This window comes from Petaurus breviceps, unplaced genomic scaffold, assembly GCF_028583685.1.
Source record: "Petaurus breviceps papuanus isolate PSGF00001 unplaced genomic scaffold, PetGlider_PUasm1.0 90887, whole genome shotgun sequence".
NCBI lineage: Eukaryota > Metazoa > Chordata > Mammalia > Diprotodontia > Petauridae > Petaurus > Petaurus breviceps.
The window spans coordinates 2,552,965-2,575,853 of NW_027187370.1; the positions used below are offsets into that span (position 1 = coordinate 2,552,965).

The following is a 22,889-nucleotide window of genomic DNA, read 5'->3' on the forward strand; positions in this document are numbered from 1 at the left end:
TCAGACAAGGGAACATCATGGAAGCCAAGGGAGAAGAGTATCATGCAGGAGTTGATGTCAAAAAGTGCAGAGAGCTCAAGGAGAAGACTGAGAAAAAGCCATTGGATATAACAATTAAGATAACACTGATAACTTTAGAGAGGGTCGTGGTAGTCGAATGGTGAGGTCTGAAGCTAGACTGCCAGGGGTAGAAAAAAGTGAGTGATGAGTGAGGAAATGAAAAGGATGAAGAGGAGTAAGGAAGAAGACCACATGGAAGGACTTGGGCTGCTCTGGTAGTTCAGATTCTACATTATAATGAAATGAGAAATTCACTAACAGGATAGTTAACAAAAAATTCACTTAACTATGTCATGGAAAGATTATTCAACAAGGATATGGCATTGATTCAGTTGGGTTCTTCAGAAGGCTGAAGTAAGAACAGCTGATTCCTCACACCCTGGTTTTTTTGTACTTAGACCTTCAGGAAGCCGTACAATAGCCTGAGCCATAGTTCATAAGACTATGCAAGTCTTTGGGGGAAGGGAATATGGTCCTAATATGTACCAGGCACTGTGCTAAATGCTTTTTACAAATGTTACCTCATTTGATTCTCACAATAACCTATGTTGGTGCTATCATAGTCCCCATTTTACAGTTGAGGAAACCAAGGTAGATAGAGGTTTACATAGCTAATAAGTAGCTGAGATCAGATTTGAACTCAGGACTTCCTGACTGCAGGCCCAGTGCTCTATCCACTGTACTATCAGCTGCCTTAAAGGACAGTTTCAATATATTTGAAGGGAAAACTAGTCTAGCCTATGTGGGAAGGGTCATAGGATATTACTTCTACCACAGAGGTTTGTAGAGAGTGAAATGTTAGAATTACAGATCATGGAGTTAGCACAATGATAGGGGATAAGGAGTCCCATCCCTATAGAGATGACCATGTCCTTACAAGGATGAATCTCACTATCCAGGCAGCCAAGATGGAATGAAGATGCAGGTCAAGAAAGCTGATGAACTGGGAACACAGGATCTTTGAGGGTACATATGGATCCATACTGTGTCTCCCACTATGAACGAGGGAGTTGGGATGGAGAAGAAGTCCATGAGCCAGTCACTGAACTCATTGAGAAAGGAGGAGAAATGACCCTGGGGGACGGCAGATGATTTTAACAAGGATCTGGACTGGGTAGTGGAGAAAGATGGAATGAATTTTAAAGGAGGAGAGAAGATGTGTGATGATGGGCGCCAGATTGTAAAGACTTTTAAATACCAGCCTCAGGCATTCACTCTTCTTCTGACCCAGCATGAAGGAGACATGAAAAAAGGAGCAACTACTTCTAGATAACTGGCCAAGGATGAATGGGCAAGGATGCAATGTCTTCCAGAAAAAGCCAGGTTTCTATTGGCCTCAGAAGATAGAAAGGGGAGGAGGAGGTGAAGAGATCTAGGACCAAGGGAACTTTAACAATAGTGGGGTGGGGGAAGGGTTCAGAGTTCACGTGAGATACAAAGGCAGAAAAGGATAAAGACCAGGGAGGGGTAAGGCTGAGGTGAGTAGGGATGAGAGTATTTGGAGGTGAGTGAGGCTATTTCAACTTCAGCCATCTATCCCTTCCTCTGTCTCCCTCCCCTCAGTCTTTTTCAGCAGATTCAACTCTGAATAACAGGAATAAGGGAGTGTTGGCATTGGTTTCCATGGCTGATTTCTCTAAGTACAGGAAAGTTAGGGATGTAGGTGGTAGGTGCAGCAGCAGGGATTTCTGCCTGAGTGCCTGTGTCAATAAATAGCAAGTGATAGGTTCTCCTGAGCCAGACTGAAAACACATTCATCCTCATTCCAAAATGTTTGGGGATGAGACATGTCTAGAAGATGCCCTAAATGTAGAACAAAAACTCAACTCCTAATCTCTACATCACCAGAAGCCTTGACTCTCTGGTACCTTTAGTAGCCTAAGGCCTGGGATCAGTGGTGATGATGATGATGATGATGCTGGATTAGAGTCACCTTTGGGAGAGATTTTCTACTACTTCTGGCTCCAGGAGGCTCCTATAATTCTGAGACCTTTGAATCTAGCAGGTAACTATTGTGGTAAGTGGGTCCCTAGGAGCAGGCCTCAATTCAATTCAATTTAACAAACATTTTCTCTACTATTTTCTGGGTGCTAGAGATACAAAAATAAAAAAAATGGAAGTACCTGCCCTCAAGGAGCTTATTATGTTCTACAAAACATACACAAATAAATAAATACAAAACATAGACAAAATAAATACAGTGTTATTTCTGGAGGTTAGGAAACACTCATTACCTGGAGGAGGGGAAAGGATCAGGATAGGGGTTCTTTTTGTGTGTCTTTTTGGAGGGGGGAGGGCAGGGCAATTGGGGTTAAAGTGACTTGCCCAAGGTCACACAGCTAGTAAGTGTTAAGCATCTGAGGCCAGATTTGAACTCAGGTCCTCCTGACTCCAGGGTTGGTGTTCAATTCACTGTGCCACCTAGCTGCCCACAGCATAGGGGTTCTTCTAGGAGGTAGCAACTAAGTTGAGTCTTGAAGAGAGCCCAGGGGTTCTAAGAGGTCGAGTTGGTTTTCCTGTGTGGCCACAGTATACTGAGTATCTTTGTCCTGTGAATGTGAGAGATTACTGATCAGGAGAGGAGAGTTTTTCAGTGTTGGGTGGGAGCTCTAAATTCTTGGGAAAAGTGAAGATTTCCATGTTGCCTTTCTGTTAAGTTTAATGAGGTTAGCATATGAGCCCTCAGTACTGACACTATTACTAGAGTGACCTGTGTCCCATGGCATACATACAAAGCATCACAGGTGTCACACTTGTTTGTTTAGTTAATGATCTTTGGTATAGACAAGACCTTCACTTCTGCTGCTGAGGAGAGTAGGACAGGGTGAGCACAGATGATCCAGGAAACCAATGGTGGCAAATGCCCAAACACATCTTTCTTTTCCCTCTCTTCTCTCATCCAGCCCATTTTCTTCCTAGACTCAAGAAGGATCAGTCCTTTTGGACCCTTGAAAGGTAATTTCATCTATTCTGCCATCTCAGCTAACCAATTGGAATGAAGAAACATTGAAAGGAATGTTCTTTCATTTAAAGAAATGTTTCTACATGTAAAGAAAGTCCCCTCTATCCCTACTACTGCCTCTACTAACTAACCGCCACTTGCACTGTGTTAGAATAACAGATCCATAGAATGCCAGAACTAAAAGGAACCTGTAAATTCTCCTAGTCTGAATGCCTCCTCCCAGCATTTCACAGATGCAACTCTGATTTCAAGGCCCCCTTGCCTGGAAAGGATTGCTATGGAAATGAAGACGCAAGCAGACACTGTCCCAGTGTTCACCAGTTGGTGATGTCTTTGAACTTGGATTTCTCGGGTTGTGCTTTTGGAGGCTTTTGGGAGAAAGGAGCCAGAGATCTAAATAGCAACTATTTTTGTTCCCCACCTCGGCAGAGGGAGGTGGGCCTAATTTCTGAGCGTTGCCTCCTTTGTCCCCTTTTCCTTGACAACAAGAAACTGAGGAAAACTCAGCGAGCAGGATGAGACCACAGAAAAACAAACAAAAGGAATTCTGAATTTCTCCTCACTTACCTGTTTAAAAAAAAAAAAAGGAATTAGCTTAGGTTCCCATAACCTGGGGAGGTAATCTTCTCCCTTTAGGAACTCAAGAGGAGAAGCCAATTTTACTCTGGCATCTCTAGTCCCCCATATTCTTCGTCTGTGAAGGAGCGGTTCCCCCCTTGTTCACTGTTCTTTCACAATCATGTTATTCCCTCAGTAAATAAGAGAAAATCCAACTGCCACTAAATCCTTGTCTGCTGTGATTAAGGCTGGCAAGGCTCAATATTCAGGAGAGGTTTATATCCTATGACTATGAAAAGATACTTCCCTCTTTGCTGAGATTCCAGGAAAGAAGGGGCAGCTGAGTTTTCTAGAAGTCCCAAATACAATGGAGACAAGGTGAAATCACACCATTAGGCAAGTATAGAATTCTCTAAGCAGGAGAATAATAATATGTACTTGTAAACTCTAGACCTTGTCAAGTCAAGTTAGACCCTTGAATATAATAGCTAACATTTGTTAAGGGCTTACTACGTGCCAGGTACTGTGCTAAACACTTTATAATTATTATCTCCTTTGACCCTCACAACCACCCTGGGAGGTAAATGCTATTATTATTCCCATTTCACAGATATGGAAACTGAGGCAAACAGAGGTTAAATGACTTGTTCCCAGAGGTACACAGCTACTAAGTATTTGAGGCCAGATTTGAACTCAGGTCTTTCTGACTCTAGTCCCTTCAGTGTATTGGCCACCTAGTTGCCCAGCTCTTGAAGTAGAAAGCAAGTCAAACCTGGGAAAGGGCGCTCTGGCCTACCCTAGGGATACCTACCCATTAGACCTCTGGCTACAAGTGAAACATTCCTCAAGTTACTTTCCTGTCTTGCAGATAAGGGGTCTCTAGGCCTTGAGGACATATGCCTTATGGGCAGCTAGATGTCACAGTGGATAGAGTTTGTTGTCAAGGAGTTTTTCAGTCATGTCTGACTCTTCATGGCCCCATTTGGGGTTTTCTTGTCAGAAATACTAGAGTAGTTTGTCATTTCCTTCTTTAGCTCACTGGATAGATGAGGAAACTGATGCAACAGGGTTAAGTGACTTGCCCAGGGTCACACAGCTAGGAAGTGTCTGAGACCAGACCTGAACTCTAGAAGATGAATCTTCCTGACTCAACTACACATTTTTGTTATAAGGGTTTTCTTTTTCTTTCTTTTTTTATTGTTAGGGACAATAAAATTGGAATAGGGAAGTGAGGGGAAAAGGAAATTTGTTGTTTTCAGTTGTGTCCCACTCTTCGTGACCACAATTGGGATTTTCTTGGCAAAGATACTGGAGTGGTTTGCTATTTCCTTTTCTGCTTCTGTCTCCTCTGAAGAGTCATAGCATTTGGATGGAACTTTTCATAGACATGTATATTTTACTTTGTATTATAGTTATGTTTGTATACATTTTTTATTGTTTCATGCATTTCAATTTTTATCAGTCGAGATGGTACCCACACTAACAAACTTAGGGTTCTTTAAAAAAGTTTTTGTGTCTGTATCTAATGTCACTACTAGACTGTAAGTTCCTTAAGGTTAGGAATCCTTTCTCCCAACCCCACCCCTAGTTTTCTATTGTTATTTAGGAACTGAAATATTTTTATTTGCTTTTTAGAAAAATTAATATTTTATTCACATCCAGAGAAAGAACTACAGAGTCTGCAGGTTGAAGTAAACTATTTTCTCTCTCGTTTGTGCTTTGTTTTGTTTTGTCCCTTCTTTCTCATTGTTCACCCCATTGGTTATAATCCTTCTTTACAATATGACTAATGTTCAGTTGAAGGTATTTGTAGAATCTATATTTGATTACAAGCCTCCATGGGGGCAGAGGGGAGGAGAAGGAAGGGGAGAAAATTTGAAACTCAAGGGATTGTGGAACTGAATGTTGTAAACTAAAAATACATTTAAATTTTTAAAAAATTAAATGTTTATTGATTGCCTAAAAAAAATTAGTATCTTCTGTTGTTTTTTTTTTTATATCATTATAGTTATTCCAAATGTTTCTCCTTTTCCCTCCCAGGGAGCTATCCCACATAACAAAGTAGTATTTTTTACAGGGGGAAAAAATCAGCACAACTGATTGATACATTGAAAAAGTCCAAAAACATGTACAATGTGTAACTCCTATGGACCTCCTACCTCCATGAAGAGGTGGGTTGAGTGTGTCATTTCATATCTTTTCATCCATATCTTGCTTAATCTTTATAATTCTGTTGCATTCACTTTGATATTTTGGTCTGTAGTTGTTTTTTTCCATTTACGTTATTGTAGTTACTGTGCATATTGTTTTCTTGGCTCTGCTTTCGTCACACACATTATTTCTTTTTAAAAGAAATTTTTTTGGTTACATTTTGAGCTCTCAGTTGTCTCCCTCCTTCCTTTCCAACCCCACATTAGAGAAAGCCAACATTTGATACAGATATACATGTGGAACTATTCAATACATACTTTCACATATCAGTTCTTTCTCTGGAGGTGGAGAGCATTTTCCTTCATCAGTTCTCCATAGCTGATATGAATGATACAAATGAATATTACTCAGAATAGTTACATCATTCACAGTTACTCTTGGAACAATAATGCTATTGGTTCTGTTCATTTTACTCTGCCTTATTTCATGTAAGTCTTTTCACGTTTTTCTAAAATCAACTTTCTTGTCATTTCTTACAGCACAGGAGAATTCTATCACAATCATACCTCACAATTTATTTAACCATTCCCCCCTTGGTGGGCATCTTCCCAATTTCCAGTTCTTTGCCACCACAAAGAGAACTACTATAAATATTTTAGAACATATAGGTTCTTTTCTTTTTTTCCTGTTAACCTTGGGATACAGACTTAATAGTGGTATTGCTGGGTCAAAGAATATACATAGTTTTATAACTCTTTGGGCATAATTCCAAGTTACTCTCCAAAATTATTGTGTCAGTTTACAATTCCACCAACAGTGTATTAGTGTTCCAATTTTCCCAAATCTCCTCCAATATTTGTCATTTTCTCTTCTATTATTTTAGCCAATCTGATAGGTGTGAGATGGTACCTGAGTTGTTTTAATTTGCCTTTCTCTAATCAATAATTATTTAGAGAATATTTTCATATATAGCTTTGATTTCTTCTTCCAAAAACTTCCTGTTCATATCCTTTGACCATTTATCAACTGGGGAATGACTCATATTCTTTTAAACTTGACTCAGTTCTCTATATATTTGATATATGAGGCCTTTATCCAAGAAACTAGCTATAAAAAAATTTCCCCAATTTTCTGCCTTCCTTCTGATCTTTACTATATTAGTTTTATTTGTACAAAAACTTTTAAATTTATGTAATAAAATTAGCCATCTCATATCCCACAATGTTCTCTATTCTTATTTACTCATAAATTCTTCTCTTACCCCTAAATCTGATAGATAATATGTTCCATGCTCTTCTAATTTACTTATGATATCTTCCTTTATGTCTAGGTCATTGTAATGTTTATGGGATTTAAGATCTTCCCTGCCCATTAATAGGCCTCACATGGAGCCTATTAAGGGAAGCTTGTTTAGGGGACGCTTATTTTGTAGGAAGGCCCACACCTTTTGCTAATTTCTAATTAGCCTTCTGGCTCTGAGAAATCTATAAATACTCTGAGGTTAGTATTTTGGTTTGGGGGCTCCCTTATAAGAAGGATCTTGTGATTTCCTGGTCAAGATTCTGAGTGACCACATGTTCAGAGCTCTCCAATCCAGGCTCTCTTGATCCAGAGATGTATGTAAAGTATGTAGTTGATTCAGGCAGTCATAGTCCTGTCTGTTGGTCTTTATTTCTCTGTATTTTCTCTAAAGTTCAGGGTACTGACTTTTCCTCTGAACTAGCGAATGTGATTAAAAAATATTGTTGACTCCTTAAACAGTTATCTTTCCTAGTAAAGCAGATCTAAGAACCTGTGCTAGCAGCCATCCTGGGTATGCCAGTGTGGTTGCCACTAAAGTCATGTACCAATTTTGACTTTATCTTGTTAAATGGTGTAAGATATTGGTCTATACCTAGTTTCTGCCCAAATGTTTTCAGTTTCTTGAAATTTTTTACTAAATAGTGAATTCTTATTCTAAAAGCTTAGATCTTTTTGTTTATCAAACAAGAGGTTATAATCAATTAGTACTGTGTATTGTATAGCTACTCTATTCTACTGATCCACCATTTTATTTCTTAACCAGTACCAGATAGTTCTGATAATTACTGCCTTATAATACAGTTTAGATCTCCTTTCTTTATATTTTTTTCATGAATTCCTTTGATATTATTGACTTTTTCTTCTTCCAAATTAATTTTGTGCTTCTTTTTTCTAGCACAATAAAATAGTTTTTTGGCAATTTAATTGGGATAGCATTGAATAAGTAAATTTAGTTTAGGCAGAATTGTCATTTTTATTATATTGGCTCAGCCCACCCATGGGCAATATTTCTCCAATTATTTCAATATGATTTTATTTGTATAAAGTGTATTATAATTATGTTCATATAGTTTATGGGTTTGTCTTGGCAGGTATGCTCCCAGGTATTTTAAATTGTCTATTTCAAATGTAATATCTCTTACTATATCTTCTTTCAGGGCTTGGTTGATGATATATAGAAATGCTGATGATTTATATGGGTTTATTTTATATCCTGCTGCTTTGCTAAAATTATTGTTTCAATAAACCTTTTAGCTGAACTTCTAGAATTTTCCAAGCACACCATCATATCATCTGCAAAAGGAAATAGTTTTGTTACCTCATTGCCCATTCTGATTCCTTCAAGTTTTTTCTTCTCTTATTGCTATTGCTAGTATTTCTAGTATGATATTAAATAATATTGGTGGTGATGGGCATCTTTGTTTCATGCCTGATCTTATTGGAAAGACTTCTAGTTTATCCCTATTATGGATAATGCTTGTTGATATTTTAGGTAAATACTTCTCATCATTTTGAGGAAAAATCCATTTATACTTATGCTTTTCAAGTGGTTTTTTAAAAAATAGGAATGAGTACTATATTTTGTTAAAAGCTCTTTCTGCATCAACTGATATGATCTTATGATTTTTGTTATTTTGTTATTGATATAATAAATTATATTAATCATTTTCCTTATATTGAACTTCCTCTGCATTTCTGGTATAAAACCCACTTGGTCACAATGTATAATCATTGGGATATATTGCTACAGTCTCTTAGCTAATATTTCATTTAGGATTTTTGCATCAATATTCATTAGTTAAATTAGTCTACAATTTTCTTTCTCTGTTTTTGCTCTTCCTGTATTAAATATCAGCACCATATTTGTTTCATAAAAGGTGTATGGTAGGAATCTCTCTTTGTCGATTATTTCAAATAATCTTTTTTTTTTTGTATGTGAAACTATTTTACTTTATCATTTTCTTACTTAAATATTTGGTGAACATATCCAATTTCATGAAGAGTTTCTTCAAGTCAACAAAAGCTTATGTTTACAATTAGTTCAGTATCACGGCTGCTGGTCACAGTAACTTTCCTACTGATTTCAAAATGATGGCAAAGAAAGACTGGCACTATGAGTCAATCTGAGGTCACAGCTGTGTAAATGACTAGGCATATCAGGGAACAAATCAGTTCCAAGGCCAGGACTGCCAGGATGAAGTCAAGATAGAGGGGACTGTGATCTGGAAAGGAGTGCTGTATACACAGGATGAGGAGAAGTGCTGCATTATGAGTAGAGTGTATCATTAAGGACAGTCTTTTAAGATGCCTTGTGGATCTACAGATGATGAGGTAGCCTTGTTTTCTCACTTGGCTATGGTGATACTGGATATAATGTTCAAGAAGCACGTGGAGGACCCATAAAATTACTTTTCCAAGGATGACCACAGTCTGAACTTTAAATGGGTTGATGTAGTTTCCTGGGCATTTGTCCTCATTTGGATTAGGATAAGAACAAAGCAAACCTGTTAAAAATGCTAAAACGACAAATACGACATGTATTAGCAAGAGGAGATTTGCTATGATGACAGTAGGAAGTGCATGGAATCTAGGTCTGAAATGAACATGCAACGGATGCTGTGGCAGAAGCTGAGCTTCTAGAAGAGGGTCATCTTCTAAACTCTGTGTAAGATCCAATGAACCGTCTTCCAGTCTGGTCCCCGCAGCCATCTCCTGAGCTCCAGAAGCCGAAGCCCGTGCTGCCCTCAAATAATCTTTTAAATTGGAATTTAAAATCTCTAAATGTTTGGTAGAATTCACTTGTAAATCCATCTGGTCCTGATGGTTTTTTCCCTTAAGAAGTTCATTTATGGTCAGTTCAATTTCTTTTTCTAAAATAGCTTTGTTTATATATTCAATTTCCCCATCTGTTGAACTGGGCAGTCTATAGCTTTGCAAGTATTCTTCCACTTCAATTAAACTGTTAAATTTATGGCATATAATTGGGTAAAATAACTCCTAATAACTGCTTTAATTTCATCTGCATTAGTGGTGTATTCACCTTTTTCATTTTTGATACCAATGATTTTAACTTCTCTCTTTTAAAAAATCATATTAACCAATGGTTTATTTTATTGTTTTCCCTCAAAAAAAAAACAACTCCTGTTTTTTTTAAATTAATTCAATAATTTTCTTACATCCAATTTTATTCCTCCTATCTTTAATTTTCAGGATTTCCAATTTTATGTTTAATTGGACATTTAACATTTTTTCTTTTTCTACTTTTTTAAATTGCATGCCCAATGAGTTGATTTGCCTTTTCTCTATTTTGCTGATATAAGCATTTAAAGATATAAATTTTCTTCTTATTGCTTTTGCTTCATCCCATAAGTTTTGGTGTGTTGTCTCATTATTATCATTCTCTTTAATGAAATTATATATTGTTTCTATGATTTGCTCTTTGACCCCCTAATTTTTAAAGATTAGGTTATTTAATTATTTTTAAAATAGTATTTTCCCCCGATTACATGTAAAGACAATTTTTAACATTTTGTTTTTGTAAATTTTTGAGTTCCAAATTTTCTACCTTTCTCCCTTCCTGCCTCCCTCCTTAAGGTGGTAAGTAGTTTGATATAGGTTATATATGTGCAATCATGTAAAACTTATTTCCATATTAATCATCTTTTGAAAGATAAAACACTGCCAAAAAAAAATACAGTTTGCAAAAGGAAAAAAAGTGCAAAAAATAAAGAAAGTGAAAATAGTATGTTTTGATCTGCATTCAGACTCCATCAGTTTTTTCTCTGGATGTAGATAGCATTTCCCATTGTGAGTCTTTTGTAATTGTCTTGAATTGATACAAACTGATCATTATATTGCTGAGAAAAGATAAGTCAGTCATAGCTGATCATTGTACAATGTTGTTGTTACTGTGTGCAATGTTCTCCTGGTTCTGTTCACTTCATTATGCATCAGTTCCTGTGAGTTCAGGTTTTTCTGAAATCTGTTTGTCATTTCATATAGCACAATAGTATTCCATTATATTTATATACCACAATTTGTTCTGCCATTCCCCAATTGATGAGCATCCCTTCAATTTCCAATTCTTTGCCACCATAAAAAGAGATGTTACAAGTATTTTTATATGTGTAGGTCTTTTCCCTCTTTTTTTTTTATGATTCCTTTGGTTTATAGAACTAGTAGTGGTATTGCAGGATCAAAGAGTATGCACAGTTTGATTGGGCAGAGTTCCAAATTGTTCTCCAGAATGGTTGGATCAGTTCACAACTCCACCAACAGTGTATTAGTGTCCCAATTTCCCTAGATTCTCTCCAACATTTATCATTTTCCTTTTCTATTAGCCATTCTGATAGATGTGATGTGGTACCTCAAAGTTGTTTTAATTTGTATTTCTCTAATTAATAGTGGTTTTGAACATTTTTATATGACTATAGATAGCTTTGATTTCTTCATCTAAAAACTGCCTTTTCATATCCTTTGATCCTTTATCAATTGAGGAATGACTTGTATTCTTATAAATTTGACCTAGTTCTCTCTATATTTGAGAAACTAAGCCTTTATCAGAGATACTTGGCTGTAAAAATCATTTCCCAGTTTTCTGCTTTCCTTCTTTTTTTTTTTTTTAGCAATTAGGGTTAAGTAACTTGCTCAAGGTTATACAGCCAGTTATTTCTGGATGTGGTGCTAAGTGTCTAAGCCTGGATTTGATCCCAGGTCATCCCAACTCTGGGGCCAGTGCTCTTACTCACTGTGCTACCTGGCTGCCTGTGATAGTAATGGAATGTGGAGATTCCCCTGTATTGGGCTTGGTTTTCAAATTGATTGTGTTAAAACCCAGAGTTTGTTAATCCCACCTGTGGGATGGACTTGTTGATGTGAAAAGAAAGTCCTGAACTGGGAGGAGCTGGTGACGTAGATTTGGAGAGACACAAGAGAGAGGCAGAAGACCTTTTTGGAAGCAGTTCCTCATGGACAGAGAGAGACTAAGAGAATTGCTGGTGGCCACTTTGAATTGCCCTGGACTTTTGAGACCTGCCCCCTGAGCTGCCAAGGACTGAGGAGACATGGCTGTTTTGCTGGTACTTTGTCTGTCTGTTTTGATGTTGTTTTGCCAGATTTGTCCACTGGTGAAAGACAGTCCTTTTGTTGAAGAAGTCCTGGAACCTGGCTGTTCGCTAAGAAGCCCTGAGACTGTCCTGCAGACAGAGAGTGAATACTGTCCACTGGTGAGGGACAGTGCTGTTGTTGCAGGGGTCTGGAGACTGTCCTGCAGACAGAGTGAATACTGTCCACTGGTGAAGGACAGTGCTGTTGTTGCAGGGGTCTGGGAACCTTTCTGTTGGTTTGGAAGCCCTGAAGAAGGATTTTCTGGTTGTATGTTTACAGAAATCCTGGGAGAGGGTTTTGCTGATGTGTTCAGGGGTTCTAGGACTGTTCTACAGACAGAGGATGAATTCATGAAGGGACTGGCAATGTATCTTATGGCCTTGCTAAGCCTTGTCTCCCCAGGAACTAAGATTGCTGAGAACTTGCCTCCCATCAAGATGAAGAAAAGACCTCCATTTGGGTATTAAGTGCTGTGTTTAAACTTGATGTAACTCTGGGGTAGATTCAATTGTGATCCAGGGGTGGGGAACTTTTGACCTTATGTTTGGAAACTAATCTCCATTTGAGAAGAGGGGCTTTGTGGTGGATTAAATTAAGGTATAGCCTAGGGGTGGAGAAGTATTTAGAACAGAGACTTTGTAATTGATTGAATGATTGGAAGGTCCTGGGGTGGGGTAGTACTTGGAGATTATTTAATCATGTTTAGTAAATGCTGTATTTGGAATGATGTCATGTTTTGATCTTCTCTGTTCTTGGTTTGTCACTGAATAAAATGGAGAGCACCTATGCTGGTATTCTGAACCTTGGGAAGTTGTCTTTCCTTGGCATTACATTACACTGCCCCATTCTGCTTTCCTTCTAATCTTGATTGCATTGGTTTTGTTTGTGCAAATGCTTTTTAATTTAATATAATCAAAATGATCAATTTTACATATTATAATGCTCTTGTTGGTCATAAATTATTCCTTTCTCTATAGATTTGACAGGAAAACTATTCCTTGCTCTTCTAATTTGCTTATGGATTTACCATTTGTGTCTAAATCATGTACCTATATACCTATCTTGGTATAAGATTTTGGTCTATACCTAATTTGGTTACTTAGTTTCTAATTAATTTTAATCTATATTTCCACAGCCCTTTATTAAATGTAATTTTTTTATTGCATTGTGATCTAAAACTAATGCATTTGATATTTCTGCTTTTCTGAATTTGACTGTTAGGTTTTTGTGCTCTAATATATGGTCAATTTGTGCAAAAGTGCCATGTCACACCTAGGAAAAAGGTATATTCCTCCCTATTTCCATTGTTTTCTCCAGATGTCTATCATATCTAGCTTATCTAAGATGCTATTCATCTCCTTGACTTTTTTCTTATTTATTTGTTTTTGGTTAGTTTTATCTAATTCTGAGGGAGTTGAATACCCCATTATTATAGTTTTGCTATTTCTACCTGTAAATCACTTTCCTTTTCCTTTATAAATTTGGATGCTATAGCATTTGGTACACATATGTTTAGTATTGCTATTGCTTCATTATCTATGGCACCTGTTAACATAATGTATCTCTGCTTATCTGTTTTAATTAAATATATTTTCACTTTAACTTTGTCTAAGATCATGATTGCTAACCCCTGATTTTTTTTTTAAATATAAGTTGAAGTGTAATATATTTTACTCCAGCCCTTCATTTTTACTCTATGTGTGTCTCTCATTTTTAAATGTATTTCTTGTAAACAACATATTGTCAGGGTCTGTTTTTTGATTCATTCTCCTATGTGTTTCTATTTCATGGATGAATTCATTCCATTCACATTCAAGATTATATTTACTGGTTGTATATTTCCCTCCATCCTATTTCTTCCCACTGTTTCTTCTTCTCTCCCTCTCTTTTTACCCTATCTCTCCTCAGAAGCCTAATTTGCTTCAACTACTGCCTTCATAATCCACACACCCTTCTTAGAATTTCTCCCTTATCCTATCTCTATCCTATCCTATGCCCTCCTATTCCCTGCAAGTTAAGAAGACTTTTATACCCAACTAAATATACATGTTATTCCTTCTCTAACCCAGTTCCAATGAGAATAAGGATCCTATGCTGCTCACCCTCCATCTTCTCCTCCTCTCCTATGTACAGGTTCTTCCATTCATGACTCCCTTGTATGACATAATTTACTCTATTTTACCTCTCCCTGTGCAATTTTAATTTTTAGGATAATCCCATCATGATCAACTCAAATTCAAGCCCTCTATCTATGTATACTCTTTCTAGCTACCCTAATAATGATAACATTCTTTTTTTTTTGCCTTTTGGAGGGCAAAAAAACCTAGACTTGCCCAAGGTCACACGGCTAGTTTTGTGTTAAGTGTCTGAGCTTTGGGTTTTTTTTTTTTTTTACATTATTCTTTTTTTATTTTTTTTTAAAGCAATCGGGGTTAAGTAACTTGCTCAAGGTTACATGGCCAGTTATTTCTGGGTGTGGTGCTAAGTATCTGAGCCCGGATTTGATCCCCAGGTCATCCCAACACTGGAGCTGGTGCTCTTACTCGCTGAGCCACCTGGCCGCCCCTTGAGCTTTGGTTTTAAAACCAAAATTCTTGGTTTTAAACTCAGTTCTTTTGCTCTTCAGAATATCATACTCCTTTCCCTTTGGTCTTTTAATGTAGAACTTCAGGACAATTTTTCTTAATAATTTTTTGAAGTATAATAACTAGATGCTTTTTTTGACCCTGACTTTCAGGTAGTCCAATAATTCTTATATTTCCTCAATCTGTTTTCCAGGTCAGTTTTTCTTTTTCTAACGAGATATTTCATGTTCTCTTCTATTTTTTTATTCTTTTGATTTTTGTCTTATTATTTCTTGATATGTTATGAAGTCATTGGATTACCCTTGCCCAATTCTAATTTTTAAGGAGTTATTTTCTTCAGTACATTTTTGGATCTCTTTTTCTAATTGGTTAACTTCTCATAATTTTCTTGATTTTCTCTCATTACTATTATTTCTTTTCCCACTTTTCTTCTACCACTTTTATTTGACTTTTTGAAGTTCTTTTTAAGTTTTTTCAAGAACTCTTTTTGGACTTACATTTTTCTTTGAAGCTCTACAAGTAGCTGTTTTGGCCTCATTGTCTTCTGAGTTTGAACCCTGATCTTCTCTATAACTACAGTTAACTATCTAAAGTCAGGTTCTTTTTCTGTTTTCTCATTTTTTTTAAGCAATTGGGGTTAAGTAACTTGCTCAAGGTTACATATATAGTATGATAGTCTGGTTATTGTCTCTTTGCTTCTTCTTGATTTTTTGTTTGTTTACCTTGTTTGTTAGATTTGTTTCCACAGGCTTGGTACCCTCCATCTGTAGATGCCTGATAGCTTAAGCTGGATGTCACCCCCTGTCTGCAACTGTGATGTGTCACCCTTGGACCTGGCATCAAGCATATTAAGAACTGACCTCTCAAATGGGACTCTTTAGGACAGGGACAGCTCTACATCCGATTTCAGCAGCAAGTAGCCATAGAAGAAGAGATCTTCACCCCTTACCACAAGATTTTGGGGCCCCGTTTGTTCAGGGTGGGGGGAATGATGGGGAGCTTGTGCTCAAGCCCCACCCTAAAATATGGTTTTCTGTGTTTATTGTGTGCTATTCTTGTTATATTGTTGTGAAATTTTGTTGACACCAGTTATTCCTACTGTATTTTTGCCAAGTAAGGGACATGAAAGATCTTGGGGCCGAATGTAAGGGTTATGGGATTTAAAGATCTTCCATGCCCCATGGACGTGTTGACATAGCAGGAAGGGGCGGAGCAAGAGAAAGCGAAAGCCAGAGAAAGCGAAAGCCAAGGACGTGCTGACGTAGCAGGGAGGGGCAGAGCAAGCGAAAGCGAAAGCCAGGGAAAGCGAAAGCTGAGCTAGTGGTCCTGCGGTGGCTGGCGGTGGTTGCGACGGCGGCGGCAGCAGCAGAGGCAGCGGCAGCGTGAAGCCCTTTTTGAGTTAGGACTGCTAAGGACTCCTGCTGAGGACTGCCAGGGGCCGGAGCTTCTGGGAGCGCGCTTCCCGGACGCTGGGTGGTTGCTGTGCATGGGGACAGGAGGACCTTTGCCTGAGGTAACCTGTTCTGTTTTAAAGGCTTTAAAATGTGGGTGCTTTCTACTTTATCTATCTGTGCCAATATCATAACTACTCTGATGGCTTTCACTTTCTGGTTTTGGGACTCAGTCTTTTGATATCTTAATAAATTTTCCAGTTTATTTCCCCATATGGCAAGCATGACATATTTTGTGATGGATAATTACATCAGCATATTTGTAATCTCTATAGGCATTGTGAATATGGCATTGCTGATACAGGGGGTTGTCTCAAGCTTCAGGTTTTTTTATGTTGGTGTTTTCAGAAGTTGTCTTTTACTTTTTGGTTCATCCAATGTGCTATGATCCTAGGCTTTTCTGGTTCACACCTTGAATGACCTCAAGTACTTCTCTCCATCCCTGAGACAACCAGGGCCTTCTTCCACCCCATTACTGCCACCACAAATGCACTCCCTGCAGTCTTGGAAATATACCACCAGTTTCCATTGTTCTGCTGACCCAAGCATCAGTTCATCCCTCTGTCCTGGAACTGAAACCAGGGTTTCAGTTTTTCTGTGAGTAACCACAATCAGTAACCAAGAGCCAGGCCCCTGCCCCTTTGCCATTGCAATCACCTCATGTCCTCACTCTTCCTTTCCTGTAGCAACAGTTTGGGACTAAATCTGGTCAAAATGCCTGGGCCCTATGTCCAGTGCCAGCAGAGGACCCCTTCAATCTTTCCCTCATCAGCTGTCCATCCTCCCTTCTCACTCTCTATGGAATGAAAGTTCCCAAAGTCATGTCCCCCACCTACAGCATTGCCCCCAAGGCCTTCTGGTTTGTTGACTCAGCGATGCCCATACTCTGCTCCCTGCCAAACCATCATGATGGTAGGTCAGATCTTTCCTAATGTCCTCCCAAGTTATCTTAGGCTGAATGACTGCATTACCTCAATTTTTTACTATTTCTGCCACTCTAAAATTCGATATGAAGCATAATTTTAAATTATTTGGAGAGGAATTTGGGAGATTCAGGTAATATTATACCATCTTCCCACAATCTTCTCTCACACCCATAATTTCTTACAGCACAGTGATCTTCAATTATATTCATGTACCACAATTTGTTTAGCCATTCCCTAATTGAAGGGCATCTATTTTGTTTCCAAGTCTTAAGTATTGCAAAAAGTGCTGTTATAAATGTTTTGGCACATATGGGGACTTTCTTCTTCTCAATGGCTTCTTAGGGGGAATAAACTTAGTAGTGAAATCTCTGGCTCAAAGAGTGTAGACCAGGGGTGGGGAATCTGTGACCTTGAGGCCACATGTGGCCCTCTAGGTCCTTTTCCTGAATCCAGACTTCATATAATAAATCCCCTTAATAAAAGGATGTGTTCTATAAAACTTGGACTCTTTCAAAAGGCTGCTCCCAAGGACCTAGAAGGCCACATGTGATCTCAAAGTCTCAGGTTCCCTACCCCTCCCCTAGGATTTTACAAGTATACCATCATATCATCAGCAAATGTATAGATTTATCTCCTCCTTATTTGACTTTATGCCTTTAATTTCTTTTCTTTTTTTTTTTTTGGAGGCAATTGGGGTTAAGTGACTTGCCCAAAGTCACACGGCTAGTAAATGTGTCAAATGTCTGAGGCCACATTTGAACTCAGGTCCTCCTGACTCCAGGGTCGATGCTCTATTCATTGTGCCACCTAGCCACCCTGTGCCTTTAATTTCTTACCTTTGCCATTATTGTTACTAGCATTTCCAAAACTATATCAAATAATAGTGGGGAGACTTGGCATCCTTATTTCATTCCTATATTTATCAGAAAAGGTTCTAATGTATCTGCATTGCATATGATGCTTGCTTTTGACTTTAGATAAATAGTTTCTGATGTATTTTTAAAAGGTCCCTTTATGCTTATAGTTTGTAGGATTTTTTTTTAGCATAAAAAAGTGCTGCACTTTATCAAAGGCTTTTTTTGGGCATCTATTGAGATGGTTTTGGATGTTTTGACTTTCTTAATATAGTTTTGGATGTTTTGGTTTTCAATATGGCTAATTATATTGATTGCTTTCCTAATGTTGAAGCATCCCTGGTATAAATCCCAATTGGTCATAATGAATGATTTCTTGGATAAAATGTTGTAGTCTAATAGGATTTTATTTAAAATTTTGGTCTATTGTTTTCTTTTTGTGCCTTTCCCTGGTTTAAATATTAAGACTGTATTTGTTTCATAAAAATATTCTGGTACAGTGATCTCTCTCTCAGTTTTTGAGTATAATTTGTGAGGTGTGGTCATTGTTCTCTAAAAGTCTGATTGAGTTCTCCCTTCAATATATCAAGACCAGGAATTGTTTCCTCCACCCTACCCCCCCTCCCCTCCTTTGGTAGTTCCTTTATTTCTTCTACTTCTTTTTCTGATAGTGATCTACTTAAGATCTCTTTCTGATCTTCTGATAGTTTGGGTATTTTACATATTTTTAAGGTATTTCTTTATTTTGTTTGTTTTCAGTTTTGTTAGCATATAACTGTGCATAATATGTTCTAATTTTTCTTTTTATTGCTTCTGGTTTTGTTGTGATTTCTCCTTGTTCACTTGATATTTTATTGATTTGATCTTTCTGCCCTCTTTTTAATCAGATTAGCTAGAGATTTATAAATTTTATTATTCTTTTCAAAGTACCAGTCTTTAGTTTTATTTATCATTTCTAAGGGGAGGAGGTTGTTTCCAATGTATCTATTTCTCTCCTAATTTTTAATATCTCCTTTTTAATGCTTATTTTGGCTTTTTGTTTATTTTTTGACTTTCTAAATTTTAAAAAATATATATTCAGTTCATTAATCCTTTCTTTTTCTGTTTTGTTATTATATGTTTGTAGGAATATAGTTCCCGCCCCAGTCCCCCAGGACTGCTTTAGCTTCATCCTAGAAATTTTGGTATGTTGTTTTATCATTTTCATTTACATAGTTATTACTGTTTCTATGATTTATTCTTTGACCCATTCATTATTTATGATTTCATTGTTAAGTCTCTATTTGAGTCTGTATCTTTTGTTTGTGGTCCCTGAACCTAGGACTATTTTTATTGTATTATGGTCAATAAAGGATGTATTAACTATTTCTGCCTTTTTCTATTTGTTTGCAATATCTTTATGACCCAGTACATGGTCAATTTGTGTAAAAGTTCCACATGGTGCTGAGAAATATGTATATTCTTTTGCAATTCTATTTAGCAGACATTATAAATCTTTTAATTAGTTTCTCCAGCAATTTTTTTATTTCCATATTTTCCCCCTTGTTTAGTTTTGTTAGTTTTATCCAAAACTGAGATATTGAAGGAATATTAAATTCTTCTGTCACCATTGTATTACTTTCTATATCTTCTTATAGCTCAGAATATCTTTCCTTTATGAATTTTGATGCTAAGACATTTGGAGCTTTTGATTTATTATTGGTGTTGGTTTGTTATCTACAGTTCCTTTCAGCATAATGTAAATTGCTTGTTTACCCCTATTTATTTTTTGAATGTTTGTTTATGCTTTGTCAGATAATGTAATTGCAACTCTTGCCTTTTTGGATTCGCTTGATACATAGTAAAAAAAAAAGATTTCATCTCTTCAGTTTTATTTTGCATGCTTTTGTTTTTAAAGTGTATTTCTTGGAGGGTGGCTAGGTGGTGCAATGAGTAAAGCGCTGGCCCAGAGTCAGGAGGACCTGAGTTCTGTTCTGGCCTCAGACACTTAATACACACACACACACACACACACACACACACACACACACACACACACACAAACTAGCCTTGTAACCTTGGGCAAGTTACTTAACCCCAATTGCCCTCCAAAAGGCAAAAAAAGAAAAAAAATATTTCTTGTAAGCAATTATTGTCTTCTCTTTTTTTTTTTCTTTTCACTTTGGTGCAAATCTTTTTTGTTTTTATTTGTGATTTACTCACTTGTCTGATTCATACACTTACAGTACAACCTCTAGTAACCTGCTACAAAGCATTAAAGCACAATATGCCTATTATTCTTTAGGCATCTGCATTTTTCAAGTTTTAATATTTATTCTTCTACATCCAGATTGTCAGCAGTCCTTGAATATAAAAAAAATATATATAAATGGGGTAAATATTCTAAAAATGCAGATGCCTATAACAACCATGTTACTAGGGGGAAGGGAATTTTCAGAAAAGGAAGAAAGCAAACAAGTTCACTTGGAGGGAATGTGGTTCAAGTCTTTGGATTAAAAAATAAACAACAACACAAAACCCCCAAATTTTCCCCAGAGAAGCTGGTCATTATGGAATTTCCAGAAAACCCCTTTTTCCCACCAAAGGGACCTTAAAAATCCCATTCCAAATATTTAAAAATCTACAGCTAACAGGATGCCATTAAGTGGCAATCAGCAGTCAGAAGAGAAAGGATGTCTGTAGATATATCTTGCAGCATATCATCTTTAGCTATTGGTTGATGGGTAAAAAAAACCACTGGTGTACCAGAAGTGCTATTAAGGATAAGGGTAGGAGAGTACTGAAAACATTACCTGCCTGTTTGTGAGAGGGCTTTCATGGCTAGGAAATTTTCTAACCAGTACATAAATTTCAGGACATATCTCTTTCTCTTTTCAATGTTAAAAATCACTGAATTTTTAAAAAATCCTACAAGTAGATACAGTCACAAGAGGAAGTTACATGGTAAGGATCACTCACACACACACACATGCGCACACACACACACACACACACACACACACACACACACACAACATCAAGACCATGCTATTGGTTCAATATTATTTCAAGAGGCTAGAAAACCTGTTAACTTTGAAAGCCCTAGCAAAATACCGCACTTGTTTATAAACCACCTACTTATAAGATCATACTTTGAATCTTTTTTTTCCTTTCCTTCTTTTTTTTTTTTTTGCATGTTACAAATGGAGAATTTCACATCCACCCTTAAGCATTTTGCATTTCTTTGCCAATCTTGTAGCTGAGTATCTTGTTCCAGTCGATTTTGGTGCGGGTGACTGGAAGCTGCCAGCGCAAGGCCTTGAATGTGGTGTTTGACATTGTCTGATAGTTCTCACTAATCGCAGTCTGATACTCATTTTCAGCATGTTCTACGATTTTAAAAATTCCTTGGCAGTTTGTACATCATCAGTAACAGTAATTGAATCCTGTACATCTTTGTGACTAACCAACTGAACGTTGCCATCTTCATAGTAATGGACCTGAATCTTTAGCACTCCAACCACCTGAGTTGTAGGTGGTGTGATGGTAAACTTCCACTCTGATCTCCAACGACCATTCCAGAAGTTTTTAGGCTGAAATTGGTGGCTCTCAATACAGGCAATAATAGTCTTTTTTCCATCTATAATTTAGCATAAACAGTACAGAAGCCGTTGGAATAATGATCTTTCACATAGGCCCTTAATGCACTGTCACAGGATTCCCTCCATGGTTTCAGAGCTCCATCTATGTCCTCAGTTTGGGGGTCACTTGCTTCTTTCTGTAAGTGATCAAACTTAAAGGAAACTTTATTTCTTGGATCTAAAAATCAGCTACTACCCAGGTCACCATGTTCTGTAATTAAGACCTGGTCATCATACCCTTCTATCTTCACTGGAGTGAACTGATCCATATTATACTGGATGAATGCATGAGCTTCCCCTTCCCTGAGAAGATTGTCATTGTTAAGTAGTAACCAGACATCATTAAATTCTCCTGGGGTTGCATGAGTGATGAACTTGGCAGCTATCCATACCTTCTCCTCATCTGACACCCGATCCTTGAAGTCAGCCATCTTAAGCTGCTCTGGCCCAGCCCGGCAGCTTGCGCAAAGCAAGCCGGGGAGGACCAATTATTGTTTTCTTATCCAATCTGTCACTCTTTGTCATTTTATATATTGTTTAGTTCACTTACAATTTAATTTATGAGAGTTAGGTTTACATTTTCTTCAATCTGTCTCTAATAATGGATTTTTTTCAAGTTATGAATTTTCACCCACTTCTGCCATAAACATAGTACTATATTACATCATTTACTTTACCTTAACCTTTTTTAAACTGGTCTTATTCCCACTGGCTCTCTTCCTCTCACCCCTAATTCTTTCTTCCCACTTGTCACTTTTTTCCGTTTGGGGTTTTATTTATTAGTTGCTTTTTCTCCTCTGCTTTTATCCGGTTATGTAGTTCTTTGCTTCTCTTCTTTTTTTCTTCTCAGTAGACTCACCCTTTTTTTCTACCCTTCCATTAATCCTGTTCATTAGTTTTTTAAAATTTCATTTATCTTTTGAGTCACTCAGTGGTTCAGTGGAACAGTGTATTATGGTTCCATGTTCTCTCCCACATTCCACAGGGTCTTCTCTCTCTCTCATTAAGTTTTAGATTGGCTTATTTTGTTTTGCAGTATATTATTCAGATGTCTGAACTTTACTAGATGTGAAGGTCATATTTCCTTCTGTTAATGTTTTCCCTATTGATTTATCCACTTATGTTCAAGGTCTTTGAGTTTTCATCTTCCCTGGATCTTTGGTAATTTCAGTCTTTTCCTAACTCTAAATTCTTCTGATGGTGGTGGCTTCCTTAGGGGCTGGTTTTCAAAGGATCAGCTGCCTTGCATATTGGGAAATTCACTCCTTACATGCTGGTGAATTCAAGGTTCATTAGCTTAGGTCTCTGCCCCAG

General features: G+C 37.3%; 1 protein-coding gene and 2 pseudogenes across 1 annotated transcript in view; all 3 read right to left on the reverse strand.

Annotated features, from left to right (window-relative positions):
- Positions 1–22,889, reverse strand: part of RPL19 (ribosomal protein L19) — a 108,465-nt gene that overhangs the window by 36,584 nt on the left and 48,992 nt on the right. The window lies entirely within an intron of this gene.
- LOC138150720 (transmembrane protein 192 pseudogene) lies at positions 9,152–9,749 on the reverse strand (annotated as a pseudogene).
- LOC138150751 (F-actin-capping protein subunit alpha-1-like) lies at positions 21,050–22,021 on the reverse strand (annotated as a pseudogene).